Source organism: Oncorhynchus mykiss, chromosome 28 (genome assembly GCF_013265735.2).
Source record: "Oncorhynchus mykiss isolate Arlee chromosome 28, USDA_OmykA_1.1, whole genome shotgun sequence".
In the NCBI taxonomy this organism is placed as follows: domain Eukaryota; kingdom Metazoa; phylum Chordata; class Actinopteri; order Salmoniformes; family Salmonidae; genus Oncorhynchus; species Oncorhynchus mykiss.
This window is the reverse complement of record NC_048592.1, coordinates 28,311,873-28,331,297: the sequence shown is the minus strand read 5'-3', so window position 1 is coordinate 28,331,297 and position 19,425 is coordinate 28,311,873. Positions and strand designations below refer to the sequence as shown.

The 19,425-nt window shown below is 45.2% G+C and overlaps 1 pseudogene; it reads left to right on the top strand.

The window, feature by feature from the left end:
* The window catches only part of LOC110508200, a 173,334-nt pseudogene that overhangs the window by 35,912 nt on the left and 117,997 nt on the right, over nt 1–19,425 (top strand).

Below are 19,425 nucleotides of genomic sequence, written 5' to 3'. Positions count from 1 at the left end.
GGAGAGCTTACAGGCTGCTGGTCAGAAAAGCGTAAGTGATAGAACGAGAGAGGGAGAGAGAGGGTGAAAGAGAGAGGGTGAACGAGAGAGGGAGAGAGAGGGTGAAAGAGAGGCTGAGAGAGGGTGAAAGAGAGAGGATGAGAAAGGGTTAAAGAGAGAGGCTGAGAGAGGGTGAAAGAGAGAGGGAGAGAGAGGGAGAGAGAGGGTGAAAGAGAGAGGGTGAACGAGAGAGGGAGAGAGAGGGTAAAAGAGAGAGGGTGAACGAGAGAGGGAGAGAGAGGGTGAAAGAGAGAGGCTGAGAGAGGGTGAAAGAGAGGCTGAGAGAGGGTGAAAGAGAGAGGATGAGAGAGGGTTAAAGAGAGAGGCTGAGAGAGGGTGAAAGAGAGAGGGAGAGAGAGGGAGAGAGAGGGTGAAAGAGAGAGGGAGAGAGAGGGTGAAAGAGAGAGGGAGAGAGAGGGTGAAAGAGAGAGGGAGAGAGAGAGGCTGAGAGAGGGAAAGGTAAAGAGAAATAAAGGGATTGAGAGGATCTCTCATCTGTCAGTTTTCTCGTGTTAACTTTGAAAGTGATGCATCTTCATTTGATGAGGAAAAAGAAAATATGAGGAAAAAGAGAAACGTCAATTAATTAAAGCAACAAAAAACACCTAATTTACCTCACCAACATCTGTCCATTTGTTAAGTCTGTTTACGTTGACTAGTTCAACAAGGAAAACAGAAAACAAGCTTCACAGAGGATGCTAAATCCCGCCCCCTGCTTTCTTTCTCTCTCTTTCAATCTCTCTGAGGTCTTGACATTTGTAGACAGGTCTCGCAGCACTGCATCCATTTTGTTACTTCATGAATATTTAATCAGGCCCTGCCAAATTAGCCCATGTATAATTTAGTGGCGGCATGTTGTTGTCTACCAATATGGCGTCTCTGCCGCCATTATGGAGTCATCAGTATTTATAACAACTATTAGTCTTCCCTCTCTCTCGGTTGGTGCAGAGATACATGGTGGCGAGGACGTACCGATCATCAGTCAGCCGTTTGTTTTCCGACCCCGCTGTCTCCACGGAGACAAAGGGACAAATCATTAAGTTAGCATAGACAGTGACACGCCATGCCTCTTTCGTCCAATCAGGACTGCCGGATGGATTCGTAACTCTTTACAGCCTCAATGTAGTTAGGCCTTTCCATTGTAGTGATACAGGGAGGTGGGTGGTATCCTATGTGCCTTAACTTTTGATGTAAAAATGGATGCCTGTTCCTTATAATTGTGGCATATCATAACAGAGAAATGAATCAATATCAGGTGATTGGTATATTGGGAATGTAATCATGTATTCATCCCCACAGGTGTCTGAAATGTGCTGATGCACCATGCTAGAAGAGCTGCCTCACCAACTTGGACATCAAGGCCTTCATCCCCAGCATCTCAAACAAGGCAAGAAACCTATTTCTCACTGGGTCTTGGTGATAATGTACATACAGTAATAGGTATACATTGACATTGTATACCTGAGTGCAGAGCCGTTGTGTAGTGGTAACATTCCCCAGCATAGTCACATATGCGACTCCCAACCGTTCCCACTGTTTCTCTCCCACGTGACTGTCTCTGATTTACAGTCTGTGTCAAAACACCTACAAATATATATATATAGCCATTGTATACCGTCAAACTCAAAGACAATGCTGATTTGAACATTCATTCTGAACTACTTATTATACTACATAAATTGAACAATTGAACCTTGACCCTTTCTTCAGCTCACTATGTTGCTTCAATATCAATATGTGTCTGTGTTTGTATGTGTCAAACTACTATGGGGCGGCCAAGGCCATCCTATCGGACAACTTCGTGAGGCTGATGGGCTGTGTGGGATGGTGGGCCCCACGTAGGAGCTCTGTGTGGGGGGCTGCAACCTCTTTGCCTCCGAGGAAGGACCCATCAACATTGGGGGCCTGCAGCAGTTTGCTGTTGAGGTAATGTATTGCATTTTGGCAAGAGAGATGCATACTTTTGACCTCAGTATTGAACTGCAAAAAAAAATAGAAAGAGAACACATTTGCACATTTTTGTTCTAGCCCAGAACTATGTAGGCTGAAATCCAGAGCTGTTTGGCATGAAAAGGAGTGGACTGTTGGCACAAACATACTGGTACCCAGGCTAAGAACTTTCAGCTACACTATTAGTACAATCTGTGAAGCATTGCCAGGTTGTTGCTGTAAATGACAATGTATTCTCAGTCAACTCACCTGGTAATATAAAGGAGTGAATCAAGTCAAACTGTACCGATGGTCCTGATATAACAACTACTGCTCCCTGTCCTGTATTGTTTTAGTTGGGAAAAAAACACTCAGTCACTCTCTCCCCCATCTGCTTCCTTTCTCTCTTCCCTGTCCTCCCTCTCTTCCCTGTCCCCCTTCCTCCTCTCCCCAGTCCCACTCCTTCCTTCTCTGGGTTGTAAAATGCGCGTGTCTCCATCAGAGTGACAGCTCCTCTCTTCCTAAATGCTAAAGGTCACAGATGTTTATCAAACTCATGATTAGATAACCCCTTCTGAGAGGGCTATCACAATCCTGCCTCCACAAACACACGCACATGCACCCATATAAACACACACACACGCGAGCACGTGCACGCACGTACACACAGACCTACACACAAACACACTCTCACTCTCTCTCTTTCTCTAACACACATAATCATAAATAGACACACATAATACAGGCACACACACATGAACACACACACATAAACACACACACTCGCTCCTCAGGTTAGTCCTCCAATACAGGAGAAAAGGGCATTGCCTCGATTGAAGTTAGTTGGAAACAAAGGGCTTCTGTGAGCACCAAATCCCATTAGGTGTCACAGGACATCCCAGCCTGCCCAGGTAAACAGTGTAAACAGTGAGGGAGAGAGTGGGATGCCTACAGTACACAGGGATCCCTATACAGTAGGTACAGGAGAAAGAGTCAATTTAATACCCAACATTCTGAAAATACACCATATATACAAAAGTATTTGGACACCCCTTCAAATTAGTGAATTCAGACATTTCATCCACATCCGTTGCTGACAGGTGTATAAAATCAAGCACAAAGCCATAGACAAACAATCTCCGTAAACAAACATTGGCGGTAGAATGGCCTTACTGAAGAGCTCAGTGACTTTCAACGTATAACTGTCATAGGATACCACCTTTCCAACAAGTTAGTTTGTCAAATTTCTGCCCTGCTAGAGCTACCCCGGTCAATTGTAAATGCTGTTATTGTGAAGTGGAAACGTCTAGGAGCAACAACAGAGCCCTGACCTCAACCACATCGAACACCTTTTGGGATGAATTAGAACGCCAACTGCAAGCCAGGACTATTTCGCCCAACATCAGTGCCCGACCTCACTAATGCTCGTGACTGAATGGAAGCAAGTCCCCTCAACAATGTTCCAACATCTAGTGGAAAGCCTTCACAGAAGAGTGGATGCTGTTATAGCAGCAAAGGGCGGACCAACTCCATATTAATGCCCATGATTTTGGAATTAGCAGTTCGACGAGCAGGTGTCCACATACTTTTGGTCATGTAGTGTATTTAATTTAGCCGACCTTACTTGTCCGATATCCAGGCTATTCAGCTCACATTCTGTAGCTGTGAATAATTAATTAAGGTTCCATTATCATAGCATCCACATAAAAACAATTACCATATTGTGTCAGAGGTTCCCTTGTAAATACAATTATGATACTGTAAACTATCATAACTGCAATAACTGCAGGTGTGGTAGCATGGCTCAACACAGACCCACCACCAAAAGCATCAGTCCTCCATCTCAATAAGTACCCGTGGGTTTAAAGATTGACTGTAATAATTTTGTTACATTTCAGCTGGTCAATTCCTCTCTTGTCAAATGTCACATAATAATGTGCTATTCCTCTTTTGGAATGCCCTCACATTAAAACCCCAGCCCACACAGGGCTTTGACCTTTGTCCAATGAGACAACCATAAATGTCAAGTCCATATTAACTTCTCCCTGCCCTGAAAAGGATACTGTACAATTTTTTTTATTTTTCTCCTTCACCATTTTTGCTTTAACATTTAGACATTCTGTTGTTTTTCATTCCAGGTTTACAGCAAGATGGTAATTCCTGAGGTTCGTAATCCTGACCTGCTGCCTCTAGATCAGATGTTGGACAGCTTTCATGTCAAGATCGCTATGATTGGCGGTGACCGTCAACTGTGCCTCCTACCTGGCCAGACTGGGGTATGACATCACTGTGTTCAATTAACAGGCATATATTGGAGGTTTGAGGTAGATGGGCTCAATTAGTATCGCTAATTTCCAGTGAGTAACGGTAATTTGGCTATATACACAGGGTACCAGTACCGAGTCGATGTGCAGGGGTAAGGACGTAATTGAAGTAGATACATTACATGACTAAAAGTATGTGGACACCTGCTCGTCGAACATCTCATTCCAAAATCATGGGCATTAATATGGAGTTGGTCCACCATTTGCTGCTTTAACCGCCTCCACACTTCTGGGGAAGGCTTTCCACTACATGTAGGAACATGCTTCCAATGCCACAAAAGCAGTAGAGATGTCAGGCACTGATGTTGGGCGTTTAGGCCTGGCTCGCAGTCAGCGTTCCAATTCATCCCAAAGGTGTTCGATTGGATTGAGGTCAGGGTTCTGTGCAGACAAGTCAAGTTCTTCCACACTGATCTTGACAAACCATTTCTGTATGGACCTCGCTTTGTGCACGAGGGCATTGTCATGCTGAAACAGGAAAGGGCCTTCTCCAAACTGTTGCCACAAAGTTGGAAGCACAGAATCCTCTTGAATGTCATTGTATGCTGTGAAATAAAATTAACAAGTCATTAAAGTGCAGCAGTAAAATAACAATAGTGAGACTATATACTAGGGGGTACCAGTACAGAGGTTGTTGTCCTGGCACCACATGGCCAGGTCTCTGACCTCCTCCCTATAAGCTGTCTCGTCGTGGGCGGTGATCAGGCCTACCACTATTGTGTCATCGACAAATGTAATGATGGTGTTGCCTGGCCGTGCAGTCATGAGTGAACAGGGAGTACAGGAGGGGACTGAGCATGCACACCTGAGGGGCCCCTGTGTTGAGGATCAGCATGGCAGATGTGTAGTTACCTTCCCTTACCACCTGGGGCCAGCCAAAATACCTCTGTTTGTTCTCAAAATATATCCAAAATACCTCTGTTTGTTTGGCGCATTATGTTCAGAAATCCACAGGAAAGAGCGGTCACAACAACGCAGACAAATTCCAAATAGTATCCATAATGTCCACAGAAACATGTCAAACGTTTTTTATAATCAATCCTCAGGTTGATTTTAAAATATATAATCAATAATATATCAACCGCAACTATCTTTTTCAGTAGGAGAGGGAAAGGCAATGGCTGCCCAAACTCTGTTACACATAAAAAACACTGCTGGCACCCGGCCATACAATGACGCGATGTTATCTTTCTCGCTAATTTTTCTAAATAAAAGCCTGAAACTATGTCTAAAGACTATTGACACCTTGAGGAAGCGATAGGAAAATGAATCTGGTTGATATCCCTTTAAATGGAGCAAAGGCAGGCTATGGAACATGGAGTTTTCAAAATAGAAGCCACTTCCTGGTTTGATTTTCCTCAGGGTTTCGCCTGCAATGTCAGTTCTGTTATACTCACAGACAATATTTTGACAATTTTGGAAACTTGTGTTTTCTATCCAATACTATTAATACTATTAATGCATATACTAGCAACTGAGACTGTGAGGCCGTTTAGTTTGGGCAACTTATTCATCCAAGCTACTCAATACTGCCCCCCAGCCATAAGAAGGGAAAAAAATAACAGTAATCAGATAAATGAAAGTAAAGTCACGACATATTGTCACGGGATATTGTTATCCACATCAGCACCAACAATGTTAGGATGAAACAGTCAGAGGTCACCAAGAGCAACATAACTTCAGCGTGTAACTTAGCTAGAAGGATGTGTTGGCATCGAGTAATTATCTCTGAGTGATGAGCTCTACAGCAGACTCGCACATCTCAATCGCTGGTTGAAAATAGTTTTCTGCCCCTCCTAAAAGATAAAATGTGTGTATAACTGGTCCTCTTTCTGGGACTCCCCTAAAAACAGGATCAAGCCTGGCCTGCTGATGAGTGTCGGACTCCATCCAAGCTTGAGGGGTGCTGTCATCTCATCTATCAACATAGACAGGGCTCATTTACACAAAAAAAATACTGTGTTTTCGTCTTTTGAGCTTCATGTCATGAAATCTACGCAGCCTTCTAAATCACTTTTTATAGATACTGTTTCAGGCCTCCTGGGCTGTATACAGTGTTCCTCACTGAGTTCCTGGAATTCCTATCCGACCTCATAGTCATGGCAGATAATATTCACATTTTTGTTGAAAGGCTTTCGGAGCCATCATCGGCTCAGTGGAGTTTGTCCAACGTGTTTTCAGACCTACACATACCCTGGGTCTAGTTTTGTCCCGTGGAATAAATAATTCTGGATCTAAATGTTTTTCCTCATATTCCTGGACTATCTGACCGCCATCTTGTTACCATCTTGTTACATTTGCAATCACAACAAATAATCTGTAAGCTTGGAAGCAAGCTTCCAGAAAATTAGAACAGAAATGGCACTACACCAAACTGGAAGTCTTCTGACTAGCTTGGAAAGACAGTACCGTGTAATATCAAAGAGCCCTCACAGCTGCTTGATTACCCTACTTTTCCAACCTAATTGAGGAGAATAAAAACAATAACAAATATTTTTTTGATACTGTCGCAAAGCTAACTAAAAGGCAGCATTTCCCAAGTGAGCATGGCCTTCACTTCAGCGTGATTAATTAATTAACTTATTTGAAGAAAAGATCATGATCATTAGAATACAAACGGCGGACTCCTATTTGAATCTGGGTATTTCTCCAAGACTCAATTGTCCTGAGTCTGGCCAGAACTGCCAGGACCTAGGATCAATTGAGACAATCAAGTTTTTTAATCCTGTATCTCTCGACACATTCACAAAAATAGTCATGGCCTCTAAACCTTCCAGTCCGGACTTGACCTACTTGACTTCAACTCAGCTACTGAAACAATCGTAAGTTTCGGTGTTCTTCAAGGTTCTGTTTTAGGACCACTTACTTTTACTATATATTCTACCTCTGGTGATGTCATTTGGAAGCACAATGTCAACTTCCACTTGCGGACGACACATAGCTGTACATTTTGATGAAACATGATGATGAAGTACCAACATTGCTTACCCTGGAAGCTAGTGTTTCAGACATAATGAAGTGGATGGCGGGAAACGTTTTACTTTTGAACTAGTTTTAAACAGAGATGCAAGTTCTAGGTCCTAAGAATCAAAGAGCTCTGCTATTTGAGCTGACAATTCATTTTGATGGTTGTACAGTAGTCTCAAATAAAACGTTGAAAGACTTCGTCTTTACACTGGACCCAAATCACTCTTAATGAACATATCAATAATATTTCAAGGGCAGCTTTGTTCCATCTTCATAACATTTTTGTCCACAAATGCAGAAAAACTAATCCATGCTTTTGTCACTTCTAGTTTAGACTACTGCAATGCCCTACTCTCCGGCTACCCAGATAAAGCATTAAATTAACTTCAGTTAGTGCTAAATACGGCTGCTAGAATCTTGACTAGAACCCCAAAATTCGATCATTTTACTCCAGTGCTAGCCTCTCTACACTGGCTTCCTGTTAATGCTCGGTGATTTCATGGTTTTACTGCTAACCTACAAAGCACTACATGGACTTGCTCCTACCTTTCTCTCCGATTTGGTCCTGCCGTACATACCTTCACGTACACTACGGTCACAAGACCCAGGCCTCCTTATTGTCCTGAGACTTTTTAAACAAACAGCTGTAGGCAGGGCTTTCTCCTATAGAGCTCAGTTTTTGTGGAATGGTCTGCCTATCCATTTGAGAGACGCAGATTCGGTCTCAATCTATAAATCTTTACTGAAGATTAATCTCTTCAGTAGTTTCTATGATTGAGTGTAGTCTGGTCCAGGTAGTGGTGAACCGCCCTTGTTGTCTTTGCTTGGCCAGCTCCCCTCTGTCCACTGGGATTCTGTGCCTCTGACCGTACTACGGGGGCTGAGTCACTGGCTTAGTAGTGTTCTTCCATGCCGTCGCTAGGAGTGGTGCGTCACTTCGTTCCAGGATTATATTGCTATACTCCACTTGAGTGGGTTGAGTCACTGATGTGATCTTCCTGTCACACTCGTGCGGTGGAGAAGATCTTTCATGGGCTATACTCAGCCTTGACTCAGAGTAGTAAATTGGTGGTCTGTTGATATCCCTCTAGTGGTGTGGGGGCTGTGCTTTAGCAAAGTGGGTGAGGTTATATCCTGCCTTGTTGGCCCTGTCTCGGGGTATCGTCGGACAGGGACATAGTTCCCCCCCAACTCAGCCTCCAGTATCTATGCTGCAATAGTCTATGTGCCGGGGGGCTAGGATCACGTAAAATTCTCCTGTGTTATCCGGTGTCCTGTGTGTAAGTATGCTCTATCTAATTCTCCCATCTCTCTCTCTCTCTCTCTCTCTCTCTCTCTCTCTCTCTCTCTCTCTCTCTCTCTCTCTCCACTCCCAGAGGACCTGAGCCCTAGGACCATGCCTCAGATCTACCTGGCCTGAGGACTCCTGGTTGCCCCCATCCCCAGTCCACCTGGTCGTATCTTTCTCTCTCTCTCTCTCTCTCTCTCTCTCTCTCTCTCTCTCTCTCCACTCCCAGAGGACCTGAGCCATAGGACCATGCCTCAGATCTACCTGGCCTGAGGACTCCTGGTTGCCCCCATCCCCAGTCCACCTGGTCGTGCTGCTGATCAAGTTTTTGCTGTTTTGTCTGTGGCTATGGAACTCTGACCTGTTCACTGGACACGCTACCTTGTCCCAGACCTGTTGTTCTCGACCCTCTCTCTCTCTCGCTCCCTCTCTCCCGCACCTGCTGTCTCGACCTCTGAGTGCTTGGCTATGAAAAGCCAACTGACATTTACTCCTGAGGTGCTGACCTGTGGCACCCTCTATAACCACAGTTATTATTATTTGACCTTTCTGGTCATCTATCAATGTTTGAACATCTTGAAGAACGATCTGGCCTTAATGTCCATGTACTCTTATATTCTCCACCCGGCACAGCCAGAATTGGACTGGCCACCCCTCAGAGCCTGGTCCTCTTTAGGTTCACCACTCACCACTTACACACACACACACACACACACACACACACACACACACACACACACACACACACACACACCAAACCATAGACACACTATGCTCACACACAACACTCTCACTGTCAAGAGCTATGCACCCATCACCAGGAAAATGTCAGTGACATTAATAATGACAAAAGCAACCTAAAGCCCTAAACAAACAGGTACAGGGCAGAGAAAACAATTAGAAGCTACCATGGGGAAAGCTAAGTGACAGACACTTCCTCCGGCGTGGGGCATCCATCTGGTCATTGTCTGAATGCCATAGCCAGGAAAAAGGCCAATCAATACTAGTCATCCAGCTCACCTAACCGTGATTAATTTGATTTATTCCTAATTATTTATTTATTTGATGGAGAGAGAGAGAAAAGAAGGGAAGAGAGAGAGAGATAAAAAGTAAGAGAGAGAAATAGATGGAGGTGGAGAGGGAGAGGGGTGAGAAAGAAAGATGGAGAGAGAGAAGAAAGGGAAGCATGGGGAGAAGAAAGAGATAAAAGAGAGAGAGAGACAACATTCCTTGAGGTTGGCTAGACAGGAGTGAGGGGATGAAGGGAGGGGAGGTAGCTATTGCTTCTTGCCGTCTGACCTTTTCTTCAAGGCTTTATTAATCTCCAGAAATGAATTCCGTTAAGATGGCCTCTCAATTAATTTAATTAAGAGAAAGAGTGTGAGGGAAATGAGAAGAAAGACGTTGTCCCAACTTCACTCTATTACACCAGTGACAAACACAAACAAATAGGCCGCTGTCATAGCCGTGTCATTTGTCTTTTCCATGTAGTTATCGAACCCCAGAGGAATGTTACCCGACCATGGTCCTATTGTCTGTCTCTGAACCTCACTGTGTGTATTTTATGTGATGAATGTCACTGATTATTCACTTACATCAGACACACATTTAACTCAACCCTAAATATCCCTAACTTGCCCACTTTCAGGTTGTCAGAGAGAAGGGACTAGGTAATGAACTCTCTGAAAGACAAGGATTTCCAGGCTGTCTTCATTGGAATTGGTCAGTCACTTGCATCTTTCATGTCTTATCTTAAATAAAATATAAGCTATAGCCTCCCGGGTGGTGCAGTGGTTAAGGGTGCTGTACTGCAGTGCCAGCTGTGCCACCAGAGACTCTGGGTTCGCACCCAGGCTCTGTTGTAACCGGCCGCGACCGGGAGGTCCGTGGGGCGATACGCAATTGGCCTAGTGTTGTCTGGGTTAGGGAGGGGTTGGCCGGTAGGGATATCAAATCAAATGTTATTTGTCACATACACATGGTTAGCAGATGTTAATGCGAGTGTAGCGAAATGCTTGTGCTTCTAGTTCCGACAATGCAGTAATAACCAACAAGTAATCTAACTAACAATTCCAAAACTACTGTCTTATACACAGTGTAAGGGGATAAAGAATATGTACATAAGGATATATGAGTGATGGTACAGAGCAGCATAGGCAGGATACAGTCGAGTACAGTATATACATGAGGTGAGTATGTAAACAAAGTGGCATAGTTAAAGTGGCTAGTGATACATGTATTACATAAGGATGCAGTCGATGATATAGAGTACAGTATATACGTATGCATATGAGATGAATAATGTAGGGTAAGTAACATTATATAAGGTAGCATTGTTTAAAGTGGCTAGTGATATATTTACATCATTTCCCATCAATTCCCATTATTAAAGTGGCTGGAGTTGAGTCAGTGTCAGTGTCAGTGTGTTGGCAGCAGCCACTCAATGTTAGTGGTGGCTGTTTAAGTCTGATGGCCTTGAGATAGAAGCTGTTTTTCAGTCTCTCGGTCCCAGCTTTGATGCGCCTGTGCTGACCTCGCCTTCTGGATGATAGCGGGGTGAACAGGCAGTGGCTCGGGTGGTTGATGTCCTTGATGATCTTTATGGCCTTCCTGTAACATCGGGTGGTGTAGGTGTCCTGGAGGGCAGGTAGTTTGCCCCCGGTGATGCGTTATGCAGACCTCACTACCCTCTGGAGAGCCTTACGGTTGTGGGCGGAGCAGTTGCCGTACCAGGCGGTGATACAGCCCGCCAGGATGCTCCCGATTGTGCATCTGTAGAAGTTTGTGAGTGCTTTTGGTGACAAACCAAATTTCTTCAGCCTCCTGAGGTTGAAAAGGCGCTGCTGCGCCTTCTTCACGATGCTGTCTGTGTGAGTGGACCAATTCAGTTTGTCTGTGATGTGTATGCCGAGGAACTTATAACTTGCTACCCTCTCCACTACTGTTCCATCGATGTGGATAGGGGGGTGTTCCCTCTGCTGTTTCCTGAAGTCCACAATCATCTCCTTAGTTTTTTTGACGTTGAGTGTGAGGTTATTTTCCTGACACCACACTCCGAGGGCCCTCACCTCCTCCCTGTAGGCCGTCTCGTCGTTGTTGGTAATCAAGCCTACCACTGTTGTGTCGTCCGCAAACTTGATGATTGAGTTGGAGGCGTGCGTGGCCACGCAGTCGTGGGTGAACAGGGAGTACAGGACATTAGTACACCAGGTCATCAGGTCATCTTAGGTTTCATTACATACAGTCGAGAAGAACTACTGAATGTAAGATCAGCGTCAACTCACCATCAGTACGACCAAGAATATGTTTTTTGCGACGCGGATCCTGTGTTCTGCCTTTCACCCAGGACAACGGAATGGATCCCATGCAGCGACCCAAAAAAACGACTCCGAAAAAGAGGGAAACGAGGCGGTCTTCTGGTCAGACTCCGGAGACGGGCACATCGTGCACCACTCCTGACTCCTGTGGTGGGCCGGGTGCAGTGGGAGGTCCTAACCAGGGTGCAGTGGGAGGTCCTAACCTGGCAACCTTCCTAACCAAGGTTGCCAGGTGCACGGTGTTTCCTCTGACACATTGGTGCGGCTGGCTTCCGTGTTGGATGCACGCTGTGTTAAGAAGCAGTGCGGCTTGGTTGGGTTGTGTATTGGAGGATGCATGACTTTCAACCTTCGTCTCTCCTGAGCCCATACGGGAGTTGCAGCGATGAGACAAGAGAGTAGCTACTAAACAATTGGATACCATGAAATTGGGGAGAAAACGGGGTAAATATAAATAAAATATTTAGTGTAGCTTGTTGTGCAAAACTCGATCCTTAACCAGATATGGGTTTTTTTATACTGTAAAACTATTTGGTGGAATGTGCTGTGTTGCTGCCCGGGCAAGTAAAATGTCCTGAAGACAACGTTAATTTGCTTTGACTCTAGTGTTCCGTTTGTACAAAAAAATAAACCAAGCTAAGCATCACACCATTCTTCTGCCTAAATTCCCTTTAGGACACAAGGCGAGACCCAAATGCAGACACAGGAGGCAGATGGTTGAACGCCGATATTTTTTACATCAAAAGGGTTAGGCAAAAGGCAGGTCGGGGACAGGTGAGAGTTCATAAACCAGGTCAGAGTCCAAACAGTACCAGGTGATAGGCAGGCTCGAGGTCAGGACAGGCAGGGGTTCAGAGAACAGGTCCAAGTCCAAACAGTACCAGGTGATAGGCAGGCTCGAGGTCAGGACAGGCAGGGGTTCAGATAACAGGTCCAAGTCCAAACAGTACCAGGTGATAGGCAGGCTCGAGGTCAGGACAGGCAGTGGTTCAGAGAACAGGTCCAAGTCCAAACACTACCAGGAGATAGGCAGGCTCGAGGTCAGGACAGGCAGGGGTTCAGATAACAGGTCCAAGTCCAAACAGTACCAGGTGATAGGCAGGCTCGAGGTCAGGACAGGCAGTGGTCATGCAGGCAGATATGGTGTCAGGACAGGCAAGGGTCAAAACCAGGAGGGCTAGGAAAAAACAGAGACTGGGAAAAATAGGAGCTAGGAGAAATGCTGGTTGACTTGGCAAAACAAGACGAACTGGCACAGAGAATCAGGAAACACAGGGTTAAATATACCGGGGACTAATGGGGAAAACAGGAGACACCTGGAGGTGGTTGGAGACAATCACAAAGACAGGTGAAACAGATCAGGGTGTGACAAATTGCGTTCCGACCACTCCCTCCACACACCAAACGGCGTGCTGAGTGAGCACACGAGCTCCCGTTAGGCCTACAGAAATAAATGCCTACAAAAACTTATCTAACTGATGGGATACACAAGCTCCCGTTAGGCCTACAGAAATAAATGTCTATAAAAACGTATCTAAATGATGGGATACACAAGCTACATTAACTGCCAAATGACGACCACTTCATCACATATTCAAAATGGACTGGTTAATTGAAGTAGGATAATATGTGTTCCAACAACGAGCTGCAGTTCAGGAATAATAATGCTCGTCAAACATCTCATTACAAAATTATGGGCAATAATATGAAGTTGGTCTGCCCTTTGCTGCTATAACAACCATCACGCATCTGGGAAGGCTTTCCACTAGATGTTGGACTGCGGGGACTTGCTTCCATTCAGCCACAAGAGCATTAGTGAGGTCGAGTACTGATGTTGGCCGATTAGGCATGGCTCGCAGTCAGCGTTCCAATTCATCCCAAAGGTGTTCGATGGGGTTGAGGTCAGGGCTCTGTGCAGGCCAGTCAAGTTCTTCAACACCATTCTCGACAAACCATTTCTGTATGGACCTCGCTTTGTGCACAGGGGCATTGTCATGCTGAAACAGGAAAGGGCCTTCTCCAAACTGTTGCCACAAAGTTGGAAGCACAGAATCCTCTTGAATGTCATTGTATGCTGTGGCATTAAGATTTCCCTTTTTTAGAACTAAGTGGACTAGCACGAACCAGGAAAACAGCCCCAGACCATTATTCCTCATCCACCAAACTTTACAGTTGGCAATATGCATTGGAGCAGGTAGCGTTTTCCTTGCCTCTGTCAAACCCAGATTTGTCCGTCGGACTGCCAGATGGTGAAGCTGTCACTTCTGCTCCCGCTCTTCCCTTCCCCTGGCGCTTGAGGGCACCAGATTACCCTGCATCACACGCTCCTGTCATCCATCACTCACACCAGCCCTCGTCACTCGCATCAGCGTTATTGGACTCACCTGGACTCACTTCTCACATGTTATTTTCCTCCCCTATATTTGTCAGTTCCCCAGCTCTGTTCCCCCCGTTTGTGCGCTCTACATGCTTCAGCACTCGGCAGTCCTGTTCTGTGAGCTTGTGTGGCCTACCACTTCACGGCTGAGTCGTTGTTGCTCCTAGACCTTTCCACTTCACAATAACAGCACTTACAGTTACCCGGGGCTGCTCTTGAAGGGCAGAAATCTGACTTGTTGGAAGGTGGCATCCTATGACGGTGCCACATTGAAAGTCATTGAGCTCTTCAGTAAGGCCATTCTACTGCCAATGTTTGTCTATGGAGATTGCATGGCTGTGTGCTTGATTTTATACACCTGTCAGCAACTGGTGTGGCTGAAATAGCCGAATCCACTAATTTGAAGGTGTTTCCACATATTTTTGGCTATGTAGTGTACTTGTGAACTGCTAGGGCCATTTAGAATTGGTTAGCCTAGGCTATAAAGGCCCTAAACATAGACAGGTTCCAAACTTAAAATATGCATAAACATTAGTTTGATAAAGACAAAGACCATATTTTCATCAGAATCGTTACGCATACGCTCACCAAATAGATGCCGTGGCTGTAATTTATCACCATGTGGAATTGTTCATCCATTAAAAAAAATCCAAATAACAAGCAGAATACACTAAATGAAAGATCTGAATATTGAAAAGAAGGCAGAATTTGGTTTGTAACCCAGACTCGCCAAATTGAGCCCCGTTTCAGATAATCCAGTAGTGGTGCGTGGGTAAAATCACTGGGGAAGCCAGTGTTGTGTTGTGTTAATTGCATTGTTTGGTCTATAACCTCTTAGTTCTATAGGCCTAAGGTTGAGACAATAAGAAGACAGTGGCAGAATCAATTCAACCACACCTTTGTTTCATCACAAAACCAAAGAGCAACATCTGTCCTGTGAAGTTCACAAAACACATGTTTTTTCCAACATTTTCAGACTACTAAACAAGTATTGATTTAGAATTAGAGAGAATTACCGCAACTTGCTAAGAAAACAGGAGCTGGCTCCATTAATCAGGCACCATTTCAACTTCAACATTTCAACATTATTAGTCTAATACTGTGACAACTAAAATACACCAAAACTATTTAGTCCAATCAACGTAAGCTAAATATTATGTGGCTGTCCATGGCACTGATTTCTGTGTGTGTGTGTGTGTGTGTGTGTGTGTGTGTGTGTGTGTGTGTGTGTGTGTGTGTGTGTGTGTGTGTGTGGGCTTGCAAGTAGAAAAAAAAAACATGTTTTCTCACACTACTTGTAGGGAAAAGCCAATGCCATCATCTTCTTTATATTGCCTAAATGGTCTATGGCTCTGTCATACAGTACACACTTTTAGTTTTAGTTGTCCTAGGCTACCTGGATAAAATGCTTGCTCGTTAACCGAACTTCCTTTCATGTGCAATGATTTGCCAGGCCAGCTAGTTAACATTAGCCTACTACATCTAGCTACATATTGAACTTCCGTCCTCTCAGGCCAGGGTCACAATTTATGGTTGGATCAGAATCACTGTTATAATCGTTGGCCAGTATGGAGAATTAAGTAAAACCACAAGTCCAAATCCCTATTCACATCCATGGCTAATTTAGGAAAGGGGCGATTTTAGCTTGTCACCGGAGGACAAGAACACAATGAGATGCAACAGTTCAAGTTGTTTCTGTCAATGACGTTTGGTTTCTGATGTGATGTGATCAGTGTGTGTCAAAACTGGCTTCCCTAAACACTTTTTTTTGTGTACCAGGGCCATTTACAGCTGAGCTCACTCAGTTTAGCTTAATGCTGATTGGCTATTATTACATCTTTTTTTCTAATCAAGGGAGGCCAAATGCTCGCTGGCTTCCCTTGTATTCAATTCTATGGGCAGCAACAATGTCATACTCTTTTTGATCAGACAGCATCAGATAGATGGGCTATATTTTTGTTCACATTTTTGTCATTTAGCAGACACTTATCGAGAGCGACTTACAGTTAGTGCATTCATCTTAAGATAGCTGGGTGGGACAACCACATCACAAGCATAGAATGTAACTTGTTCGTCAATAACATAGCTATCAGTAGAGTCAGAGTGCAAGTGCTGGTTAAGTGTTATTTTTATTTTGGTCGAGTTAAGGAGGGGGATTATTTAAGATACTTTTTGAAGAGGTAGGGTTTAATATGTTTTTCAAAAGATGGGCAGAGACTCTGCTGTCCTAGCTTCAGGGGGAAGGTGCTTCCACCATTGGGGTGCCAGGACAGAGAAGAGCTTGGACTGGTCTGAGCAGGAGCTGTAGGAGGGCCTAGAGACCTGAGGTGGCAGAATGGAGGGATCGGGTTGGGTTGTAGGATTTGAGCTTAACCTGAAGGTAGGGAAGGAAAGTTCCTCTTGCTGTTCCGTAGGTAAGCACCATGGTCTTTTAGTGAATGCAAGCTTCGACTGGAAGCCGGTGGTGGGGGTGGCATGAAAGAACTTGGGAAGGTTGAGTACAAGGTGGGCTGCTGCATTCTGGATAACTTGCAGGGGTTTGTTGGAACAAACTGAGAGCCCACCCAACAGCACACCCAACAGTTGCAGTAGTCCAGACGGGAGAGGACAAGTGCCTGGATTAGGACCCTCGCCGCTTCCTATGTGAGGTAAGGTCGTACTCTACGGATGTTGTAGAGCATGAACCTGCAGGAGCGGGTCACCGCTTTGATGTTTGCAGAGAACGACAGGGTGTTGTCCAGGGTCACGCCAAAGTTCTTTGCGCACTCTGAGGGCGAAACTGTGGAGGTGTCAACTGTGATGGAGGTGTCTTTGAGCGGGCAGACCTTCCCCAGGAGGAAGAGCTTTTCCGTCTTGTCGAGATTGAGTTTGAGGTGATGGGCCTACATCCAAGTTGAGATATCTGCCAGGCACACAGAGATGCATGTCACCACCTGGGTGTCAGAAGGGGGGAAGAAGAAAAGTAGTTGAGTGTCATCTGCATAGCAATGATAGGAGAGACCATGTGAGGATATGACGGAGGTGAGTGCATAGTTTAGAAGAGGATAGGGCCTAGAACCGAGCCCAGGGGGACACCAGTAGTGAGAGTATGTGGTGCATACACAGATTCTCTCCACGTCACTTACAATCCAAAAGTGTGCATAGCCTGAGACGCCCAGCCTTGAGAGATTGGAGAGGAGGATTCACAGTGTTGAAGGCAGCGGATAGAGGATGAAAACAAAGAGAGAGTCGGGTTTGGAAGTGCGGAAAGCCTCCATGACACAGAGAAGAGCAGGCTCGGTTGAGTGACCAGTCTTGAAGCCTGACCGGTTAGGATCAAGATCGTTCTGAGAGAGATAACGAGAAATATGATCAGAGACAGCATGATTAAGTGTTCTGGAATTAAAATTAAAAAGGGATACAAGTCTATAGTTTTTGACGTCAAATGAGTCGAGTGTTGGCTTCTTGAGGGGGGGAGCAGAGGGACACTGTTTCGTTCGTTCAAATGCTTTCTCCGGTGAGATAAATTCATCCTCTTGCGAATTGAAGGAAATGTATGAAACACACATTTTTTATATACGTATATATATATTTAATTTTTTGGGTTACATTTTCCCTTAGCACCCATGAGTACACGCCACTGAAATGATCACTCTTTGAGAATAGCTGTTCCAGGCATGAGATAGGGATCACTTCGCACTGGTAACTTTTTTCATTTGGGAAAATATTGTGTTATATTTTGTTTTGTTATACTACGTCATATTTTCAAACTATAAAATAGATGTGTCTTGATTCTGATAAGGGCTCTGGAAATAAGAGCATATTGTCTGCTAAATTTCCGTACGGACTCAGGAGAGGCAAAGGTCGAGAGCTGTGTCCAAGCCGCACTGCTTCTTGACACAATGCCCTCTTACCCAGGATGCCAGCCACACCAATGTGCCGGTGGAAACACCGTACACCTGGCAACCGAGTCAGTGGGCATACACCCGGCTCGCCACAGGAGTCGCTAAAGCGCAATGGAACAAAGATATCCCTGCCGGCCAAACCCTCCCTCTTGGAACCAAGATGGCGTAGCAGTGAAGACGTGTTTTGTTCGTTTCTCGTGTATTTCTGTATTTTTCATATTTTTTGTATATATATTTCAATTTTATTTTCAATCTCTTTTCGATTTTTAATTCGATTATACCTTCCGGTAACCTGCCTCACCCAATGTGATACGGTATCGCTATTATTTTAAATTTTAGAACACATTCAAGAACCTCCAGAAGCTAACCAGCTAATTAGCTATTCAGTCATTGTTAGCCACTGCTAGCGGCTTTTACCTTCTGCACAGATACCAGCCCTGTTCTTAGCCCGGATAATACTCGCCAGTCTACTAGTATCAGACTGTCTCTCCACATCAACGCCGGATTCCTGCCGTAATCCCTGGACCACTACTTCTGATCTTCACAGCTAGCTTGCAGCTAGCTAGCTCACAGCTTGCAGCTAGCTAGCTCACAGCTTGCAGCTAGCTAGCTCACCGTGGCACCCAGTACCGAAGCTATCCCTGAGGCCCACCTCCCGGCCTACTCAGCTGTTCACCCGAACCCCACTCATACACGGCTAGAGCCCGATACTCCACTGGATTCTTGCTGTAAACTCTGGACCTTGTCACCGGATCACCGCTGCTACCGATTGGCTATAGTGGCTAACGCCACTGCCACGAAGCTAGCACCAGTTAGCCGTGAGCCAGGTGCATCTCCCAGCCAGCAAACTAAATTCCACAATACCTCTTTCGCCATCTGGTTTGGATTCTCTGTCGACACGGCACCCCGCCGCACCACCACGACTGGTCTGCCGACGAATACTCCATCCGCTGTGCCTTCAAGCGGCCTCCGTTGGAGGGCTACTAACTTTAAACGCCTTGTCGCCTGCTAACGTTGTGGCGGGTTCCCTGTTCCATCTACTGCTGCCCCCTGGACACTATGATTACTTGGCTACATAGCTGATGCTTGCAGGACTGTCCATTAATTACGGTACTCCATTCTGTTTATTTATTTTTTTATCTGTCGGCCCCAGCCGCGAACTCAGGCTCTGTGTGTAGTTAATCCGACCCTCTCTGCCTAGTCATCGCCATTTTACCTGCTGTTGTTGTGTTAGCTGATTAGCTGTTGTTGTCTCACCTGTTGTTTTAGCTAGCTCTCCTAATCGACACCTGCGATTACT